The following is a 21,396-nucleotide window of genomic DNA, read 5'->3' on the forward strand; positions in this document are numbered from 1 at the left end:
CTTTAAATGGTCTCAAAAACAGCCGTGAATGAAAACATAACTGCTAAAATCTACTAAGATTGAGGCTGGTGCTGTGGCATAGTGGGTAAAGCTCCACTTCTGATCCAGCTCTCTGCTATGGTCTGGGGGAGCAGTAGAGGATGGCCCAAGCCTTTGGGCCCCTGAACCCTCTTGGGAGACTTGAAAGAAGCTCCTGCCTTCTGGCTTTGGATCAGTGCATGTCTGGTAGTTGCAGCCATCTGGAGAGTGAATGAGTGGATGGAAGACTTTCTCTCTCTCTCTCTCTCTCTGCCTCTGACTCTCTGTAACTTTACCTTTCAAAATAAATAAATCTTTTTTTTTTAATCTGCTGAGATTAAGTAACAGCATGGAAATTCAGTGATATTTGAATTTAGATTTTCTCTTTCCCTCTCCTCTCCTGAATCATTGTCAGTAAACTGCAGTCCAATTGTGTGAAGCCAAGAATGGGAAGTTTTCCTTTCTGCCAGTTGACTGGATACCTTGGATGTGAGAAATCATCTCTACTTCTCCTCCTTTCCATGGGCCTGTTGCTGTTCCTGTGCACTGTGAGTGCAATTGTGAGGTGGGCCCCAGGCCCAACTTGTGGATGGGCTCCACACTGGCCATGAGAACTCTTGGAAACCTGCATCCATCAAATGAGATGTTCACAGTACAAAATTCTATGAAAAAAACTAACTAGATTTGTGTTTAGTTCAGGTTGGAGGGATGAAGCCATCATTAAGGAACAGTTATAGGGTACTGAGTTTGTAGCTGAAGTGGTAAATGTGTTCTTAATTGACAGCCATCATGAGTCCATATATCTGTTAAAACCACTCAATTGTACACTCTGAATGGAAAAGTTACATGATAATTAAGTGAACATAATATCTCCATAAGTAATTAAAATTTTGTATTTCAGATCATTTTAAAACATGTACATTTAATTATTTGAATTCATGTAACACTTTATACACTAATATTCCAAAATCAAGTATGCATAAAATGAGAATTCTCATCTTTGTTATGCATTCTATATGTAGACATGGCTAAAAATGCTTGAGAAAATTAAACTTAATAGAATGATTAACTCAGGGAGCAGGTTTTCTGTGGATGGTGAAGAGGAAAGTGGTATTTATCTTATCTATGTCTGTTTCTAAAGAATATTAAATGAATTAATATAGAACTAAACATAATCAGACTCAAGATGCATGAATGTATATATTTTCATTAATGATTATTACAAGATTGACTTGGATCTTAATTCTTGTAAGATCTTCAGTCAATTCCACTCTGATTATCACTCTCTTTATGTTTACCACAGCAGCTACATTATATACATTTTTGTAGATTTAACACAAAATATATATTAGTACTCAGGTCATTGATAAGCGGCTTGAAATTACAAGTGCTAATCACTATGTGGGAGGTATAACATTAATTCAGACAGAGGAATTGAGTTGACAAAGGGAAGTCAGCAACAATTGAGTGTGGCTTTCCCACTTTGTCTTCTCAAGGATCCCCATTGAATCTATATCTCCAATTTCAAAATAAACAACTCCTGCTGGCACATTGTAGGGAATCCTGCAGGAGTCCCAAAAGAGTTACAGAGCACCACTAGCCCAAAAAGAAAGAGAAAAATCAAACCAAGATCGAGTTACTTTAGCTAATGCTACTAAGCACGAGGAACTGCCCAGATCTTCTGCCAGAAACAGACACAGCTTGTCAGCACGATAAGAACAGAAGAACATTACATCATAAAGAAGCAGCCAACCAGCTGGCCACTACTTTACTTCACCCACTTTACCGTATCACAATTGGTCTCACTCAGAAGGCTTCTATCACACCATTGGCCACACCCAAAACCAACTTCTGGTTGGTGACACCCAAAAAGGATGGGCCTGTGATTGAGGATGCCCTAGATCACAATCACTGCCCACCTACCCCAGAGAGGGGATAAAAATCAAGCCTCACAACTGCTTTCCATCCTCTTGGGCAACAATGGCTTATTGCAAGTGATGGCTGAGTGGATCTGCTGCATCTTGTCAAAGCTCTGCCAAATTGTTCACTGGCCAAAACTCTGCTTGCCAGACACTATATCTTCTATTTGCTTTGCAGTATTCTTTGCATTGTTCTGTATAAACATACTGACTTACATAAAAGCAGAAGGCATATTTGGCATAAAAGTTATTAATGTTATAAGAGATGTTTTTGGTAAGCTATTTATGATCAAAGTGCCCGGCCACTTTGGTAATATTTTCATCAAGATGTTTCCAGATTGTCAGTATGATTGTAGATTGGAGTAGCAGGGTTGGTGGTGAAATATGGGGGGGGGGGCTTGAGATTGAAATTTGAAGAAATTGAAGGATAATATAGGAAATGATGAGGCATCTCATACTATTCTGTTTCTGTCTCAGGAGCAGTAGTAAAGTTTGTCAAGATGTCTTCTAATTGGTCATCCCAATAATTGGTATACAATGGTGAGATGATGAATATTTAATTGTGGAAGTAAGTCATCGATATAGGTTATTATATTTTTGATGAACTATTCTTGATTTATACCAATGCTATCTGTCTCATCATCAATCAAGATGAAATCTTCATAATTTTCATCTGTTTCCATACACTCCTGGGCTCTTTATTCACATTCCTGGGTTGTGTATCCAATTGGGAATTGATCCAGTGTAAAAGGTGATGAATGGAATCTTTGTATAATTCCATCTGGGCTCTGCAGTTCTACCATATATGTATATGGGTTTGTACTGATTATAGTCCAATTATTAATATCCATTGAATTTTATTCTTTTAAGGTTTTGATCAAACAGAAGGTGTAGTTGGAGATGAGCTTTCTCTACCAGTCACTGCTGTTCACTGACTGTTCATAAAATGTTAATGTCAAGACAGGACAACCACAGTAAAGGTTAAACAGGTTGTATATATTGTAGGAAGCATGTTTGGAAGAACCTTGAAGTTGATTTCATGGGGTTGCACAGGCAGATTGGCATCCCATCATCAGGGTAGATCAGTGTTATTGAGTGTTAAATTTAATGTCTGTGTCAGTGTAAATGTTGAAGATGTTGGGCTCAAACTCTGAGGTTGGACTCTTGTGCAGGATACTCACCAGGATGTCTAGTAGTTGGTTGTCATAAATCCATCCAAGGGCAGTAATGGTTTTATGAAGGTAGTGATGGCCTGTATTATTGATGGATCCAGATTGGGTTGGCTATTTGCTGGCATGATGCTACTTCAGATAAGCACAAGTTTTTTTTTTTTTTTTTAAGATTTATTCATTTATTTGAAAGTCAGAGTTACACAGAGAGAGGAGAGGCAGAGAAAGAGAGAGAGGTCTTCCATCCGTTGGTTGGCCTAAATGGCTGGAGCTGTGCCGATCTGAAGCCAAGAGCCAGGAGCTTCCTCTGGGTCTCCCACATGGGTGCAGGGGCCCAAGGACTTGAGCCATCTTCCACTGCCTTCCCAGGCCACAGCAGAGACCTGGATCAGAAGTGGAGCAGCTGGGTCTCAAATGGTGCCCATATGGCTTGCTGGCACCTCAGGCCAGGGCATTAACTTGCTGCACCATAGTGCTAGCCCCAGTATAAGAGTATTGACCTGAGTTTACAAAAAATATTAACTCATCTCTCCTTGGGAGTTTTAATTGTTCTTTATTGCTTGTAGTCCAGTATGTGTTTCCTGGTCTGTTAGCTATAATTTCTTGTGAGGGTAACATTTGATCCTTAAATGTTTTTTTAAATTAACTTATAAGGTTTGACTTTGTGTTTTGAATTTTGTTGTGGTGTTACTTCTAATAAATCATTGGCATTTTGTGTTATGCTTTATGTGGGTGTTCTGTGTTTATTCTTGTTCTGGAGTTTAATTCAAAAACTGCAATGTCTAGGGCATTTTGCAATTTTTTTATTATTATTGTCTTGAAGTATTTCAGGTTTAATTCATCTGTTAAACCTTTCTATGTTACCACTAGCATGTGGATTATATGCCATATGGTAGTTCCATATTATTTTTTATTGATTGATTTATTTGAAAGTCAGAGTTACACAGAGAAAGGAGAGGCAGAGAGAGAAAGAGAGAGAGAGAGAGAGAGAGAGAGAGAGAGAGAGAGAGAGGTCTTGCACTCGATGGTTCACTCCTCAATTGGCCTCAATGACCGGAGCTGCACCAATCTGAAGCCAGGAGCCAGGAGCTTCCTCCAGGTCTCCCATGCAGGTGCGGAGGCCCAAGGACTTGGGCCATCTTGTACTGTTCGTCCAGGCCATAGCAGAGAGCTGGATAGGAAGTTGAGCAGTCAGGACTAGAAACCGGCACTCATATGGGATGCCAGTGCTTCAGGCCAAGATGTTAACCCATGGCGGCACAGCACCAGCCCCAGTTCCATATGATGTCAAAATTTTCTGCCCATCTTTTATATCCCATAAAGTGGGATCCTTGATCACTTTCAATCACTATTGGGACTCCCAAGAGTGAAATCCATGTCCGTAAATACTAATAGTGTTGTCCTGGTTTGGGTGTTTGCATTCTCTAGCAATTTCCAGTCCTGTTTCAGTGTCTGCTATTGTACATGCATATTTCTTTTGGAGCTTGAGTAATGGATCTATAAAGTCTATTTATAGTAAACAGCTAAATGTTCTAATTTTATAATTTAATGGTGGGTCTCTGTGTATAAATCTTGGTGATATATTTGGACAATCTGTACACATTTTGATAGCATTCTTACACTGTTGCCACGTAATGGGTAGGTTTCAATCAGGAACCCATTTGTACATTGCATGTGTTCCTATATGTCCTAGCCATTGATGTAATTGAAGAGTTTCTTTTGTTATCTCTAATGGATCAGTATTAACTATTTTCCATTTGGATTTTTCTTTAATTTTAGTGTATTTTTACTTTATATTCTCAATTTTGTTTAGTGATTTTCAATTTAGGTATGTTAATCTACCAATTATTAGGGGTTTTTTTTTAGCTTAATAGTTGCTATTTGATCTAAATCTGTCTACCACCTCATTGTATTGTGCTTCATGATTGGGTTTATTACTACTGGCATCTACATGAGTAATCATTATTTTAAGTTTGTTAAATCATTATTTTAAGTTTATTTGGACTCAGATATCTTAGCACATGTCTCATTGGACCATATATCTTTACCACAGATTTGCCAATTATTTTTCTTCCATTTACTAGGCGAAATTGTGACTGCATTGTATGAGCACTGTGAATTATTGCAAATGTAAATGTGTTTGTGTCCTTCTTGGATTGTTTTTTCTACTGCTAACCAAATTGCAAGCGTTTCTGCATGTTGTGCTGAATTGTCTATTCCCTCTTTTGTCAGGATCATTCTATCTGAGGGTCTACAGGCTGCACCTTTCCAGGGTCTACCAAGGCTGAGCCACCTGTAAACCAGGCATTCCTGAGTTGCTCTGATCAGGTTGGTCCCCAAGTGCCAATGGGTTTAGGTGGTGGGTTTTGTGTTTGTGGTGGTGGAGTTGTCATCTCAGCCACCTGTGCAGTGACTTTTGATATGTTGCCACCTGTCTTTGCCTGTCTTTGCAGCTATTGGGATTGATCTTACAAGTTCTTTCTCAGCTGTGGTATTGTCTGCATTTGCAAAGGAAGATAATTTTTGTGTGTTGATTTTATATCCTGTTACTTTATCAAGCACATCTGGGAGTTCCAATAGTCTCTTTTTTAAAAGAAAGCTTTTATTTAATGAATACAAATTTCATAGTACAGCTTTAAGAATATAGTGGTTCTTCCTCCCCATTTCTGCCCTCCAAGCCCACTGGCTACTCCCTCTCCCATCCCATTCTTCATTAAGATTCATTATTAATTAACTTTATATATAAAAGACCAACTCTGTACTAAGTAAAGATTTAAACAATTTGTACACACATGCACACAGTATACAGTACTGTTTGAAAACAAGTTTTGCAATTAATTATCATAGTACAACTCATTAAAGACAGAGGTCCTACATGGGGAGTAAGTGCACAGGACTCCAGTTGTTGATTGAACAATTAACTCTTATTTATGGTGTCAATGATCACCTGAGTCTCTTGACATGAGCTGCAAATTCTATGGAAGTCTTTTGAGTCCACAAACTCCAGCAATATTTAGACAGGGCCATAAGCAAAGTGGAAGTTCTCTCCTCTCTTCAGAGAAAAGTACATCCTTCTTTGATGGCCCCTTCTTTCCAATGGGATCTCACTCACACAGATCCTTCATGTAGAACATTTTTTGCCACAATGTCTTGGCTCTTCATACCTGAAATGCTCCCATGGGCTTTTTAGGAAGATCTGAATGCCTTAAGGGCTGATTCTGAGGTCAGAGTGCTGTTTAGGGCATTTCTCATACTATGAGTCCGCTGTGCAGTCTGCTTCCCATGTTGGAACATCTCTGCTTTTTAATTCTATCTATTGTTATTACCAGACACTTGGTCTTATTTATTTGATCCCTTTGACACTTAACCCTATCTATATGATCAATTATGCACTTAATATAATCACTGTAATACATAAGGTGGCATTGAAGCCATCCAGCTTAATGAGATTGAGAGTCTCATGGCACGTTTTTAGGCTTACCCTTAGGTAAGTCTGTGGGAATGTGCTCCAAACTGTACAGCTTGTATCTCTCTTATTTCCACCCTTATTTTTTACTGGGATATATTTTCCATTGAATTAATACACCTATGATTAATTCTATTTTAAGTAAAGAGTACAACCAATGGTATTATGTAGAAAAAAAATGAGATAATAAGCTGTTCCTTGACATTCAAGACAAGGGCTGTTCAAGTCTTTGCTTCTCATCGTATCAATTTTACTTCTACAGGTTTCCTTTTAGGTGCTCTGTTAGTTGTCACAGAATAGGGAGAACATATGGTATTTGTCCCTTTGGGACTGCCTTATTTCACTAAGTATGATTTTTCCAGATTCATCCATTTTGTTGCAAATGACCCATCTTCCATTGATGGGTGACTAGGTTGTTAATTCCATATATTAGCTATTGTGAATTGAGGTGCAATAAACATGAGAGTGCAGATAACTCTTTTGATGGCTGATTTCATTTCCCTTGGGTAAATTCTAAGGAATGGGATGGCTGGGTCATATATTCAGGTTTCTGAACTATCTTCAAACTGTCTTCTATAGTGATTTTACCAGTTTGCATTCCCACCAACAGTGGATTAGTGTACCTTTTCCCCCAAATCCTCACCATCATTTATTGTTTGCTTATTTCTGTATGAAAGCCATTCTAAACAGAGTGAGGTGAAGCCTCATTGTGGTTTTGATTTGCACTTCCATGATAGCTAATGATCCTGAACCTTTTTTCATGTGTCTGTTGGTCATTTGGATTTCCTCTTTTGAAAAATGTCTGTTTAAGTCCTTGGCCCATCTCTTAACTGGGTTGATTGTTTTGTTGTTGTGGAGTTTCTTGATCTCTTAGATTCTGGTTATTAATTCTTTATCAGTTGAATAATTTGTGAATAATTTCTCCCATTCTGTTGGTTGCCTCTTCTTTTTCTTGACTGTTTCTTTTTGCCATACAGAAACTTGTCAATTTGAAGTAATCCTGTTTGCTAATTTTGGTTTTGACTGCCTGTGCCTCCAGGGTCTTTTCCAAGAACTCTGCCTGGCCAATGTCTTGCAGGGTTTCCCCAATGTTCTCTAATAATTTGATGAAATCAGATCATAGATTTATATCTTTAATCCATGTTGAGTGGATTTTTGTGTAAGGTGTAGGGTAGGGCTCTTGTCTCATACTTCTGCATGTGGAAATCCAGTTTTCCCAGCAGCATTTGTTGAAGAGGCTGCCCTTCCTCCAGGGATTGGTTAGCTCCTTGGTCAAATATAAGTTGGCTGTAATGTTTGGATTGATTTCCGGTGTTTCTAGTCTGTTACACTGATCTGTCCATCTGTTTTTGTACCAGTACCAGGCTGTTTAGATTATAATTGTCTTGTATGATGTCTTAAAGTATGGTATTGTGATGTCTCCAACTTTGTTTTTGTTGTATAAGATTGTTTTAGCTATTCAAAGTCTCCTGTGGATCCATATGAATTTAAGCACCATTTTTTCTAGATCTGAGAAGAGTGACATTGGTATTTTGATTGGTATCACATTGACTTTGTAAATTACTCTCTGAAGAATGGACATTTTGATGTATTGATTCTTCCAATCCATGAACATGGAAAATTTGTCCATTTTTTGTGTCTTCTTTTATTTCTTTATTTAATGTTTTGTAATTTTCATTGTAGAGATCTTTGACATCCTTTGTTAAGTTTATTCCAAGGTATTTGACTTTTTTGTAGCTATTGTGAATGGGATTGATCTTAGAAGTTCTTTCTCAGCCATGGCATTGTCTGTGTATACACAGGCTGTTGGTTTTTGTGTATTGATTTTATATCTTGCTACTTTATCAAACTCTTCTATGAGTTCCAGTAACCTCTTAGTGGATTCTGTTGGGTCCTCTATATATAGAATCATGTCATCTGCAAATAGGGATAGTTTGACATCCTCTTTCCTGAATTGTTTGATTTCTTTTCTTGCCTTATGACTCTGGCTAAAACTTCCAGTACTATATTGAATAGCAATGGTGAGAGTGGGCATCCCTGACTGGTACCGGATCTTAATGGGAGTGCTTCCAACTTTCCCCCATTCAGTATGAGTTGGTCATGGGTTTGTTATGAATTGCCTCGATTGTGTTGAAGAATGTTCCTCTAAACCCAATTCGCTTAGATTTTTCATCATGAAAGGGTGTTGTATTTTGTCAAATGCTTTCTCTGCATCTAATGAAATAAGCATATGGTTTTTGTTCTTCAATTTGTTGATGTGATGTATCACATTGATTTGCAAATGTTGAACCACCCCTGCATACCAGGAATGAATCACATTTGGTTCAGGTGAATGATCTTTTTGTCATGTTGTTGGATTCAATTGGCCAGAATTTTGTTGAAAATTTTTGTGTCTATGTTCATCAGGGAAATTGGTCTGTAATTCTCTTTTTCTGTTACTTTCTGTTCAGCTTTAACAATTAAGGTGATGCTGGTTTCATAGAAAGAATTTGGGAGGATTCTTTCCCTTTCAATTTATTAAAAAATTTCAGAAGAATTGGTTAGTTCTTTAAGTATTTGGTAGAATTCAGCAGTGAATCTATCCAGTCCAGGGCTTTTCTTTGTTGGGAGGGTCTTCATTACTAATTCAATTTCTGTCTTTGTTATGTGTCTGTTTAGGTTTTCTACATCTTCATGGCTCAATTTAAGTATGTTGTAGGTGTCCAAGAATTTATCTATTTCTTCTAGGATAAGATGAGTAAAAATAGAGGCATACTTGTGTGCCTCACAGTAGAAAATAAAGAAATTACATGTTTACATGTCTTTATATTTAAAAATGCAGTCAGAATGACAATACTTATTGCACATCTTGGAGTACCAATGGTATTTATTTATTTATTTATTTATCTATTTTGACAGGCAGAGTGGACAGTGAGAGAGAGAGAGAGACAGAGAGAAAGGTCTTCCTTTGCCGTTGGTTCACCCTCCAATGTCCGCTGAAGCTGGCACGCTGCAGCCGGCGCACCGTGCTCATCCAATGGCAGGAGCCAGGTACTTATCCTGGTCTCCCATGAGGTGCAGGGCCCAAGGACTTGGGCCATCCCTCACTGCACTCCCTGGCCACAGCAGAGAGCTGGCATGGAAGAGGGGCAACTGGGACAGAATCCAGTGCCCCAACTGAGACTAGAACCCAGTGTACCAGCACTGCAAGGCAGAGGCAATGGTGTTTTTATATTTTTCATATACAAAATAATCATATGATATTCAGCTTTAAAATACTAGTATGCTTGTGAGAAAGTTAGAATTGGAGTCATTATAGAAGATAACCAATTTTAAAATTAAAATATTTTAATTCTAAAATAATTTTAATTAAAATAAAGATGAGGGAAGAGGGGCAGATGACATCAGGTAATAGTTATGAAAATCTAGTTATATAGGAATAATCAGTTCTTAGCTTTCCCAGTACAGCAAAGAAACTATAGATCACAATATTGCATTATATACTATATGAACAATTAGAGGGGAGGAGCTGATGAGCTTAGAAAAAAACTATAAGGAAATGGAAACACTAATTACTTGATTGATCTACTTATACATGTTTTGAAATATTGGATTATACTCCCTAAGTTTTACAAGTACCACATGTTGATACAAAAGACAAAATGGTTGTTTTCTGGGAAAAAAAAATGCTTTATAGAAATGATGTATATGTGGGGCCAGTGCTGTGATGTAGTGGGTAAAGCTGCTGTCTGCAGTGCTGGCATCCCATATGGGCACTGATTTGAGTCCTGGCTGCTCCATTTCCAATCCAGCTCTCTGCTATGGCCTGGGAAAGCAGTAGAAGATGGTTCAAGTCTTTGGGCCCCTGTGCCCATGTGGGAGACCTGAAAGAAGCTTCTGGCTCCTGGTTTCAGATAAGCACAGTTCCGGCCATTGTGGCCAATTGGGAGTGAACCAGTGGATGGAAGACCTCTCTCTCTCTCTGCCTCTCCATCTCTCTCTGAGTAACTCTTTCAAATAAAGAAATAAATCTTTAAAATAAAAGAAAATTGAGAGTCACCAATTAAACAAAAACTTTTAAAAAATGGATGTATAAGTAATGAATATTTATAACATTTATTATTTTTATTTACTTATGTATAGTATGCATAGTTTTGGAAGAAATGCATGACATTTATATGTACAAGAGTGCATGTATGTGAACACAAGCATCATTTTTACTGTACGAGTTTAACACTAAGAGATTACCTGTCACTTCAGGATGAAATAAAATGTCTTCCCTGTACCTCTTTAAGAGAAAAACTTACACTATATTGACAATATTTTAAATTGTTTAGGGGTGGGGTGGCACGGTGGTGCACTAGGTTAATCCTCTGCCTACAGCACCGGCACCCCATATGGGCACCAAGTTCTAGTCCTGGTTGCTCCTCTTCCAGTCCAGCTCTCTGCTGTGGCCCAGGAAGGCAGTGGAGGATGGCCCAAGTGCTTGGGCCCCTGCACCCACATGAGACCAGGAAGAAGGACCTAGCTCCTGGCTTTGGATTGGCATAGCTCTGGCCATGGAGGCCATTTGGTGAGTGAACCATTGGAAGGAAAAGCTTTCTCTCTCTCCCTGTCTGTAACTCTACCTGTCAAATAAATAAATAAATAAATAATCTTTAAAAAAATTGTTTAGGGGCATTTATTTTCATTTTATCAAAAATGTTCAAAATATTTGCTGACATTCATTTTCTATGAAATTATTTTTGAAACTAATGAAAGTATCCATTGAAATGCTTTTAACACATTGACTATCATATTAATGTCTGTTGTTAAGGTAAATGAATTTACTATAAATTCAAGAATAACACTTCTTTTGTCATCTTTGTTTAAATGAAAAATGGTCTTAGAGAATACCAGGGGCTGACTTTTTAAGAAATAATTTTTATTTATTTATACTTGGATTTTTAATGTTAGATCATTAAAATGTAGAAATAAATTTAATGTTGAGTCTAACATATTGACTTTTCATAAGATTTATAGGTTTTTCTTTGGTTATTTAAGTTTTTCTCTTTTGGACTGTCAGATTGATATGGGTGGGGTTATGTTAATTTTGTTCACCACTATGTAACTTTAGTACTTACCATAACATCTGATGCAAATATAATGTTTGGTAATTTTAAACCTGCAAATGTCTTACATTGCACTTAATTAGTGGTTGGGTCACTCATGAATATTAACATTTTAAATCATGATTTTACATGTAAAATGGCTTAATATGTTTTACATGTTAGATTTTCCATTAAGCTTTTTATTTTAAAATACTGTCCCTCTGCTGAAAATATTTGTGCTGCTAGAGCCACCGATCCGATTAGAAAAAAGAATTTTCATTAACATTTTCTACTTTCTAATGTTCTTTATCAAAGAAAATCATTCAAGAACTTGAACTTCATGGCTCCTACATGGGCATATCAGTAACGGGAGACCAATCACACTATGCAAAGTAAACATAGATTAAAACATTTCATCTAAACCACTAGTTTCCAAGCAATGATGTTTGAAGACTTTGATAGTTCCTCAGGAACTGCATGCAGTGCAGGTGTGGTGAGGTTAAGCTATTACGGTTCTGAGAGCTCTCTTTGTTTGAATCAGTTGATATTATCTGCATGATCAATGAGAACTGGACATTGGGTTTTATTTTATACAAGGGTTTGGAGAAAATGAGCTTGAAGAAAAATGTTTGACAAACAGTGAAATAAGGATGTAAATCAAAAAATAGATCTTATAACTACTGACATTTTAATTACATTTTGTTTTGTCTAAAAGAGTCTAGAGTTTAGTATCTGTAGGGTATGTCATACTGGAAGAAACAGGGAAAACATCTTCATTTAGCCAACCAATTTAAAACATGTTCTTTTCTTACAGCACTGACTCATCTAATGACTGAGGAATGTTCCCTTTTGAAAAATGATAAAGAAGTAATGTGGGGCCATGAATCCATCTTGCAGCCATTACTGGCACATATCACGTGGCCCCCATGGCTGGAGGGGGTGTGGCATATCCCTCATGATGCCAGAGGCACTCCTTCTGGTAGAGCTGGATGGAGCTGCTGACTAGCTGCTCGTACTTCTTACTCAACCAGAAGATAGCATTTCTTCCCTAGAAATACCATTGTCTTTGGTGCCCTCTGACTTACAGAAGACTCCCTGAATGTGATGTAGTGCTTGAAGATCTCATGTGCCCAATTTGTTGCAATCTGTTTGATGATCCTCAAGTTTTGCCTTGCTCACATAACTTCTGCCAAAAGCGCCTGAAAGGTCTCATAGAGGGAACTGTGCAGAATTTATTGTGGAGACTGTCATCATTCAAGTGTCCCTCCTGCCATAAGAAAATGTCAGCTACTGGAGTTAGCAGGCTGCAGGTTAATTATTCCCTGATGGATATTGTGGAAAATAGAACAAGATCAAGATTTCTCCCAAGATGCCAGCGTACAAAGGACTCTTGGGGCAGTCCCTCATTGTTTTCTGCCTGACTGATATGCAGCTGATTTGTGGGATCTGTGCTATTCCTGCTGACCACACCAAGTATGTCTTCTGATCTATTGAAGATGCCTCTGCTCAGGAAAGGAATGCCTTTGATTTCCTCTTCCAGAGCTTTGAGAGAACGTGTAGGGGAGATGCTCTTTCTCACTTGGATACCTGGAAACTAGTAAGAGAAAATACTCACAGTTACTGACTAAAGATTAAGATGAAATTAAGAAATTTTTTGAGAAGTTGAAACACACATTGGATCAAAAGGATAATGAAATCCTGTCTGACTTGGAGATCATGAAATTTGCAGTTCTGCAAGCTTATGACCCAGAGGTTAACCAACTCAACACCACCTTACAGGAACAATGATTGGCCTTTAACATGGCTGAGGCTTTCAAAGACTTGGCAGAACCCATGATGTTTCTGCAACATATGTAGGCATTCTGGGAGAAAATCAAAGTCATCAAGGAAATCCCTTTACCTGCCTCTTCATTTTCCCAGAAGCCCTTTGATGAAGAACATTGACCAGTTAGTGTGAGAACATCAAATTAGTAGATGTGGATACTTTCTTTGCCTCAGGGCACTGTCACATTCATTAACAAGATTCCCTGGCACTTTTATCAGTTATTTGCAGTAGTCCTTCTGCTTGACTTTCTCATTTTCTTCAGTCCCACTGCATCCCTAAAGTGATCTTTATTTGATGAATATGCAGGCAATTCACTCTGTCAGCCTATGTTCTTTGGGTGTGTGCACCTTATTAGCTGTGGTCTCACCAATCCTTATCCACACTAACACAGAAGGCCTCTATAGCAATCCTGACAGCCAGAATAAGTACAACGGCTTACTGAACTCCTGGAGAAAGATCGATCTGTAAGGGCAAGTTTATGACATCAAAGCCACAGATGTCAGGTTAGATAAATAAGATTTAATGCAGAGGTACATTTTGATGGCTGAGTTGTTACAAGACTTTATTTGGAAGGACAAGATTTTTGACTAAGTGATATATGAAATTGAAGATGTGAAACACTAGAACTAGAGGCCTATGCACTTAAACTTAGAAAAAATATCATTGATGCCTTAGGAACTGAAGTCCATAGACTTGAGAATGAACAAAAAAATGAAATCCTGAAGTTCCATGTGTAAATCTAGAGATATTATAAAATGATACAATGAATCACTTTGGAAGCATGTTTGCCCAGCCACTCTGAAAAGCCATTTCCTACCCTTTCATGCTGACTGCAGAGCCATTCAGAAGACATTGTTTCTAAGAAGAAGAAAATATTCTATGTGAAGAGCAATTGAAGATCCACAGAACCAGAACAACTTCCTAAATTCTATGAGACAATACAAGTTGGATTAATCTGAAAATCCCATTTTTGTGATTCAGCATGGAACATTTTGATATTTGAATTGCTTATAGTTTCTCATTTTAGCCTATCAATGTGTGTTGTACCTTGAAATATTGATTCTTCTCTTTACATTGGTAAAACTAAGTTCATCCCCAGGATTATGACTTTCAGTTTTGTTTCCACTGAAGTTTTCATTTCATCCAAATCTGCCCATCTGAATATGTTGGCTATATCTCAGTATGTGATTTTTAAACAGTCCCTGTTTCAGAGTCGATCTTTCCTCATAAAATGTGTAAATTGTTACTACATACCTTGTGACTTTGACCTGAGTCCTAACAGAAGCACTATCCTAACCTAATTATCCACATTGTTCATTCCAGAAATGACTTAGTTGCTGACCGGCATGAAGGTATTTTAGGACACTCTTTTAGTCCATAGTTGTTATACTTTTGTAAAATGTCTTCTTTATCTTTGTTAATATTTCATTTAATTTTCCTTCTTTTATAATCCTACCTTGACTTTCTTTTTTTTTTTTTCTTTGACAGGCAGAGTGGATAGTGAGAGAGAGAGACAGAGAGAAAGGTCTTCCTTTGCCGTTGGTTCACCCTCCAATGGCAGCCGTTGCCGGTGCGCTGCGGCCGGTGCACCGCGCTGATCCGATGGCAGGAGCCAGGTACTTATCCTGGTCTCCCATGGGGTGCAGGGCCCAAGCACTTGGGCCATCCTCCACTGCACTCCCGGGCCACAGCAGAGAGCTGGCCTGGAAGAGGGGCAACCGGGACAGAATCCAGCGCCCCGACCGGGACTAGAACCAGGTGTGCTGGTGCCGCAAGGCGGAGGATTAGCCTAGTGTGCCACGGCACCGGCTCTACCTTGACTTTCACATTGTTGTAGTAACATTCTACTGAAGGGAAAAGTTTTCCTCATCAGCTGGATATATTAATAATTCCCAAACTATGGTTCCTAATCAAAAAACAAGAAGGCAGGAGCAATACTTCCATAACAAGAACTTCTGTTTCACTTTTCTCAAATGGTCACAGCCCAAGCACCATGACTCCCAAGAATAGAGTATCTTGTCTGATGAAAGAATAGAATGATTACATTCTTTTACCCAATAATTTCATTTTTAGGAATTTATTCTAAGGAAATGAAAGGAATAGACCACAAAGACATAATGGGCACATAATGTTCCTCTCAGTGTTTCTTAAAATAGTAACCCACCAACAAATAAGCAGGAAAACAATAGGGGGAAAATTCAAATCTCTATCAGAAAAGAATATATAAGTCATTGTTGGAGCACCCAACAAGATTAGTCTACACATTAGATCCTACAGTCCAGTGTCAACAAGAGAAGTGATCTCTTAAAATCACCAGAGACAAAGAAAGATCTCCATCCTTAAAATTCACTAATAGAGTTTCATTTATGTTTCTTATTTATTTATTGGAAAAAAATAGATTTCAATTAAAAATAAAATATATACATCATACATTCATTTACTATGAACAATGTGTGTGTGTTTTTTTTTTTTTTATTTGACAGGTAGAGTTATAGACAGTGAGAGAGAGAGAGACAGAGAGAAAGGTCTTCCTTCTGTTGGTTCACTCCCCAAATGGCCGCTATGGCCGGTGCTGCATCAGCCCAAAGCCAGGAGCCAGGTGCTCTTCCCAGTCTCCCATGCAGGTGCAGGAGCCCAAGCACTTGGGCCATCCTCCACTGTCCTCCCAGGCCACAGCAGAGAGCTGGACTGGAAGAGGAGCAACCAAGACTAGAACCCGGTGTCCATATGGGATGCCGGCACCGCAGGCAGAGGATTAGCCAAGTGAGCCACAGCGCTGGCACCAACAATGTGTATTTTAAAAAATAAGATGGAAATGGGTTTCAAAGGTAAGTTTATTTTGGTGCATTAAAATTTGAAATTCATGAATCTGGGTGATTTTTAAAAACTCATTGAAAATGTCCATTATAAAAATCTATATGGATATAAGTGTTTTTGAATCAAAATAATCTCTCAATTGCATTTTACATGAATTTCTTGAATGGCCATTGTACATATTGTTTTGAAATTTATACACATTGTAAAATGGTTTAATAAAGTGAATTACCGTATAATCATAATGCATATTTTTAAAAGTTAAAATTCTTTAAATTTTTCTCAAAAATTTTGGAGAAAACATTTTGAAGTGCAGTCACCATGTTTCACTTTTTTCTTCATCTTCCAAATCTTTCCTCTTTTATCCATTAATCATACATCTATATTTTCCCCTCATTAAAATCTTTAAATTTGCTTTTCACTTCTGCAGCTTAGATGCTCTTTTCCTAGCTTCCGCACTGAAAGTTACTCCCCATTGCTATGTTTTAAGATCACGTATTATCCATTAGTGAGGACTTTCAAACTCTTCTGGCTAAAGCAACCCTTGTCCTTTCCACTGGGATCTATCACATTATTTTATTTTTTATCCAGAGCACTTCAAATATTTAAACTATTTTACACAAAGCTATAATTTATACCACTTTCTTCAAATATGCTCTATGAGGGCAGAATTTTGACATTCAGGCCACTCCAGAATGTCAAATTAATTAATAGAAAAATCAGGTATGTGAATCTCACTAGCATCAACGCAAGTTGGTAATTAGCCGGTAACACCATAAAGAAAAAAAAACTGACAATCAGAGCAGTTCTGTTTGCTACGAAAGATTGATTTAGAAGCAACAACTCAGATGTAGCCAGTAGTATATATAGAAATGTCTAACTTGGACTGTCTGGGAAATTTTATTGCTTCTCTAAAAGAAATCAAGATGTGATATATTTTAAGGGACCATAGCCCTTTTGCAGACATGGAAAGGGTAGCTGATGGGCTGTGATTACCTGGGCACACAAGTGTAAAAAGTGGGTCTCTAATGGCTGAAGCACTAATTTACCAGTCAGTACATGTGGGTTTCAGAACTGGAGACACACGCAGCCTGTGATGGAAACAGGTTGGGAACACATGAAGGAATAAAGAGGATGCAGTAAACCAGTGCTTAGAGATTGTTTATAACCTTAAATGCTTATGTTAGAACAAAACACCGAAAATCATTCATTACAGCCCCCTTGTTAATCATAAACAAAAAATATCAGAGTATTGAAGAAAAGGAAGAAAAAAGAGAACGGCAGACATGTATGAAATGCTATACAATGTACCACAAATAAACAAGGACACAATGCCTTTTTTTAAGAAAAATGTTAACAAAGTTAACCATTAGGAAAAAACAATTAAGGAACAAATGGGGAAAGTAACACAAATAACCAGTTTAGGAATCAAAACAGTATCATTCTTTTGTAGAGATTATAGCTTTGACCAAGATACTAGAGAAAGATATGAAATTCTTAGGAGTAAAATTTGACTACAGAGATCAATATCCACCCTATTTTGAAAATCAGGTTTCCAAAACACAAATATAACATAAAATAGAAAAACTCCTATATGACGCAAGTAAATTGAATCACATTTTGAAAACTCCAAACGGTCAACCCAGAAAGTCCCACAATGACAATTTCAGGTCCAGAATTAGAGAATACTTCAAAATTTTACCGAAGAAAAAACAAATTTACATTTCAAAGACCTACCCAAAGTGAAAATAAGCAAAGTCTATTTTTTAGTTTCTTTTGGAAAACCACCATTACAGTGAGGATGGTGCAAGCAGGCCAAGACTTGAAATTAAAAAAGGGGGCTGGCGCTGTGGCACAGCAGGTTAAAACCCTGGCCTGAAGTGCCAGCGTCCCATATGGATGCCAGTTCTAGTCTTGGCTGCTCCTCTTCCAATCTTGCTCTCTGCTATGGCTTGGGAAAAGCAGTAGAAGATGGCCCAAGTCCTTGGGCCTTTGTGCCCATGTGGGAGCTCCAGAAGAAGATCCTGGCTCCTGGCTTTGGATCAGTGCAGCTGTGGCTGTTGCAGCCATCTGGGGAGTGAACCAGTGGGTGGAAGACCTCTCTCTCTCTGTCTCTACCTCTCTCTGTATCTCTGTCTTTCAAATACATAAAATAAATCTTTAAAAAAAGAAATTTAAAAAATAAATTTTTGGATCAAGACTTGAAATAAAAATTAAGTTTTTAAAAGCATCTCTTTTATAAACAGAGCTACTAATATCCTCAGAAAAGTATTAATGTAATAAATGAAATCATCTAAGAAAATATATCAATAGGAAGCAGGGACATAATAAAAAATGCAAGGGTGGTTAACATTCCCAGACAAGCCATCCAGGCAGGTAAAAATCACAAGAAGAAAATCCCATGGTCATTTAGATTCCGTGTTGGAAAGCATTTAGTGAAGTTCAGCAGCTAGGAAAGAGAAAACTGCCAGCAGAGCAACAACAAAAAAGCCAGCGACTTCTTTACTGTGCCTGAGAGTGAAATGAACCTACAGCAAATGACGCAAATATTAAGGGCTCATTGAAAGCTTTTTTCCTTACATTAAACCTAGGCCATGATTCCTGCACTCTCTCTCAGACTTTCTACTACAGGTGTAATAAAGGAAATAAAACAGCAAAAAGTAATTACATGGTATAAAGATCAATTTCTAAGTCATAAAATGTGAATATCCTGGGTGATGCTTATATACGGAGATAATCCATAAAAATCTAAAAACTGATAAATGAGATTACTGGAAGATTTATACATACGTGTGTGTGTGTTCTAATTACTAAGTACTAGCAGAAAACAGAAAATAATAATAAAGGACAGGCAGACTAAAAAAAAAAAAACAAGTGAAATTGGAGGATTCAATTTTGTGATATCCTTAAATATTCTTTAAATCAATACTTAAAAAACCACAGATGATTCAACAGAAAAAGTATCACATAGATGATGAAAAAGAAAGGCTCTGAAGCCAATAAACAGCCATTAAATGGTAACCGACCTGAGTTAGTTTACTGCAAGCTCCAAGTAGGATCCTCTCAGGAAGATGAAGGTGGGAGCCCAGCAGTGAACAGGACCAGAGAGGAGATCCCACCTCTTGCTGCAGGGAGGGTGGTGCGCAAGAGGACGAAGTTTCAGAAATGAACTCAAGACTCCTTCTTGCTTCTGCCTCCAGCAAGACCTGGAGTTATGCAGCAGCGTTATGGAGGATGCGGATTGGTTGCATCTTTTATGAAGTGGTGCATCCTCACAGCTAGGCAAGCTGTCCAATCAGGTGTGGTAGCATAAGTGCTACGTAATCCCATGGAATCTTGACATCATAGTAGTCAACCAGTTCCGTGGTGGAGAGGCCCTAGGAGGGGCTCCAACACTCAGAACTCTGAATGTAGCCCACGTCCATTGTTCTCGTACCTTCTTCCATCGCAGGAAGCTGCTCACCTAGGACCTCGGGACATGGTGCGTGGGGCCGAGCTTGAGGAGAGGGGAAAGCAGGGTGGGGAAGTTGTCAGAAAAGGCTGGCAGGATGTGGGCTTCCCAGAGGCTGCTGCTGGAGCCTGTAGGCCCCCTCTCGTTGCTGATACGACCCTCCACTCAGCCCCTTCTGGTCTGCAGTACGGGGGCTGGACTGGCACCCGGGACCCCAGCGTCCTGTTCCTTTCCTGCTCACAGTCCAGGGGCCATCCCTGGGCAGTTGTTGGTGGCATCCCCTTGTCTTCCCCGATTGTGCAGTGGGGACAGGATGGTCATTATGGAGCATATGGGTTGTGTGCTGGGTTCCTGCAGCGAAGAGCTGTCACTTATGGGATCCTCAGTTTCTATTCTCCCCGGGGTGACAGCATTCCCCAAGTTTTCTGAATAGTTCAGAAGCTGAGTCTCAGTTCATGGCCCCTGACTTCTTAGCGTAGCTCTTTCTGGGAGTCTGACCACGTTTTCTGTTGGTAACAACAGCGTCACAGACCAGGTAAGTTAATGAAACAGTTTTATTTTGATCAGGGCTTTGGTTGAGGTTTTAGGGGGACAAGACGACACTGTATTTTGGTCTTGGATGTCATCTGAGCCTTTACATGTTCCCTGAATTTTCAAATAAGAAATTTTAGCTAGTCACATTTATCAATGTTTTTAAAACTGTTTCTGTTGCATGAAAACCTTCCCAACCCCAAAAATATAAACCTTGTTTTTTGAGTTTTAATTTTTATTTTGATGTAGGGTGATTGTTTTCAAAGTTATTGGAGTATAATTGACAAACAAAATTTGTATATATTCAAGGCCTGCACCTTGATGTTTTGATATGTGAAGAGACTTTTTAAAAATTTATGGAAATTTCACTGTTTAATCCTGTTTTTCCAAACCTTTTGCAGTTCCCTTGTACATATACATTCTGAAATGATTAGGACAAACTAATACATCCATCACCTTACATAGTTTTTAAAAGAAAACCTAGTGCCTTAACAAGTTGTGAATATCTAATCATATATTCATAACATTTCTGGGCTGTACATTATCTCCTAACTGTAAATGTGTGTCATTCAACTAAAATCTTCCATTTCCTTCACTCTCAGCACCTAGCAACCACTGTTCTCTTCTTAAGTTTGACTTTCTGAGATTCCATAAATAAGGGAGATTGTGTGGTATTTATCTTTCTGTGACATTTCAATCAGCCTAATGGTATATTCATACTTTTCAATCCAGATTGTGACAAAATGTCAGAATTTCCTTGTTAAGGTTGAATGTGACTCCATTGTGTGTGTCTGGCATTTTCTCCACTCATCTGTTGATAGACAATGTTTATTTATATATCTTATTCGTGTGAATAATGCTCACATGAACATGGTTGTGCAGTTGTATCTTTGAGATAGTAATTTTATTTCTTTAGATGCACATCCAATAGTGGGAATGCTTTATCATTTGTTAGTTCCATTTTTAATTTTATTTGAGACACCTCCATAGTGTTCTCCATAGTGGATGTACCAATTTACATTTCTATAAACAATTTATATGTTCCCCTTTCTCCAATGCTGGTTCAATATTTATGTTTTTTTACTTTTTTATATTAGCTATTTTTACATACGTGTGATCATAACCATTGTGGTC

The 21,396-nt window shown here is 38.1% G+C and overlaps 1 pseudogene; it reads left to right on the forward strand.

The window, feature by feature from the left end:
- The window catches only part of LOC127489895 (E3 ubiquitin-protein ligase TRIM13-like), a 33,622-nt pseudogene extending 19,066 nt beyond the window's left edge, over positions 1 to 14,556 (forward strand).
- Positions 14,557 to 21,396: the final 6,840 nt, after the last annotated feature.

The sequence above is a fragment of the Oryctolagus cuniculus genome, chromosome 12 (assembly GCF_051225735.1).
Source record: "Oryctolagus cuniculus isolate XC-2025 breed Fujian yellow rabbit chromosome 12, ASM5122573v1, whole genome shotgun sequence".
NCBI lineage: Eukaryota > Metazoa > Chordata > Mammalia > Lagomorpha > Leporidae > Oryctolagus > Oryctolagus cuniculus.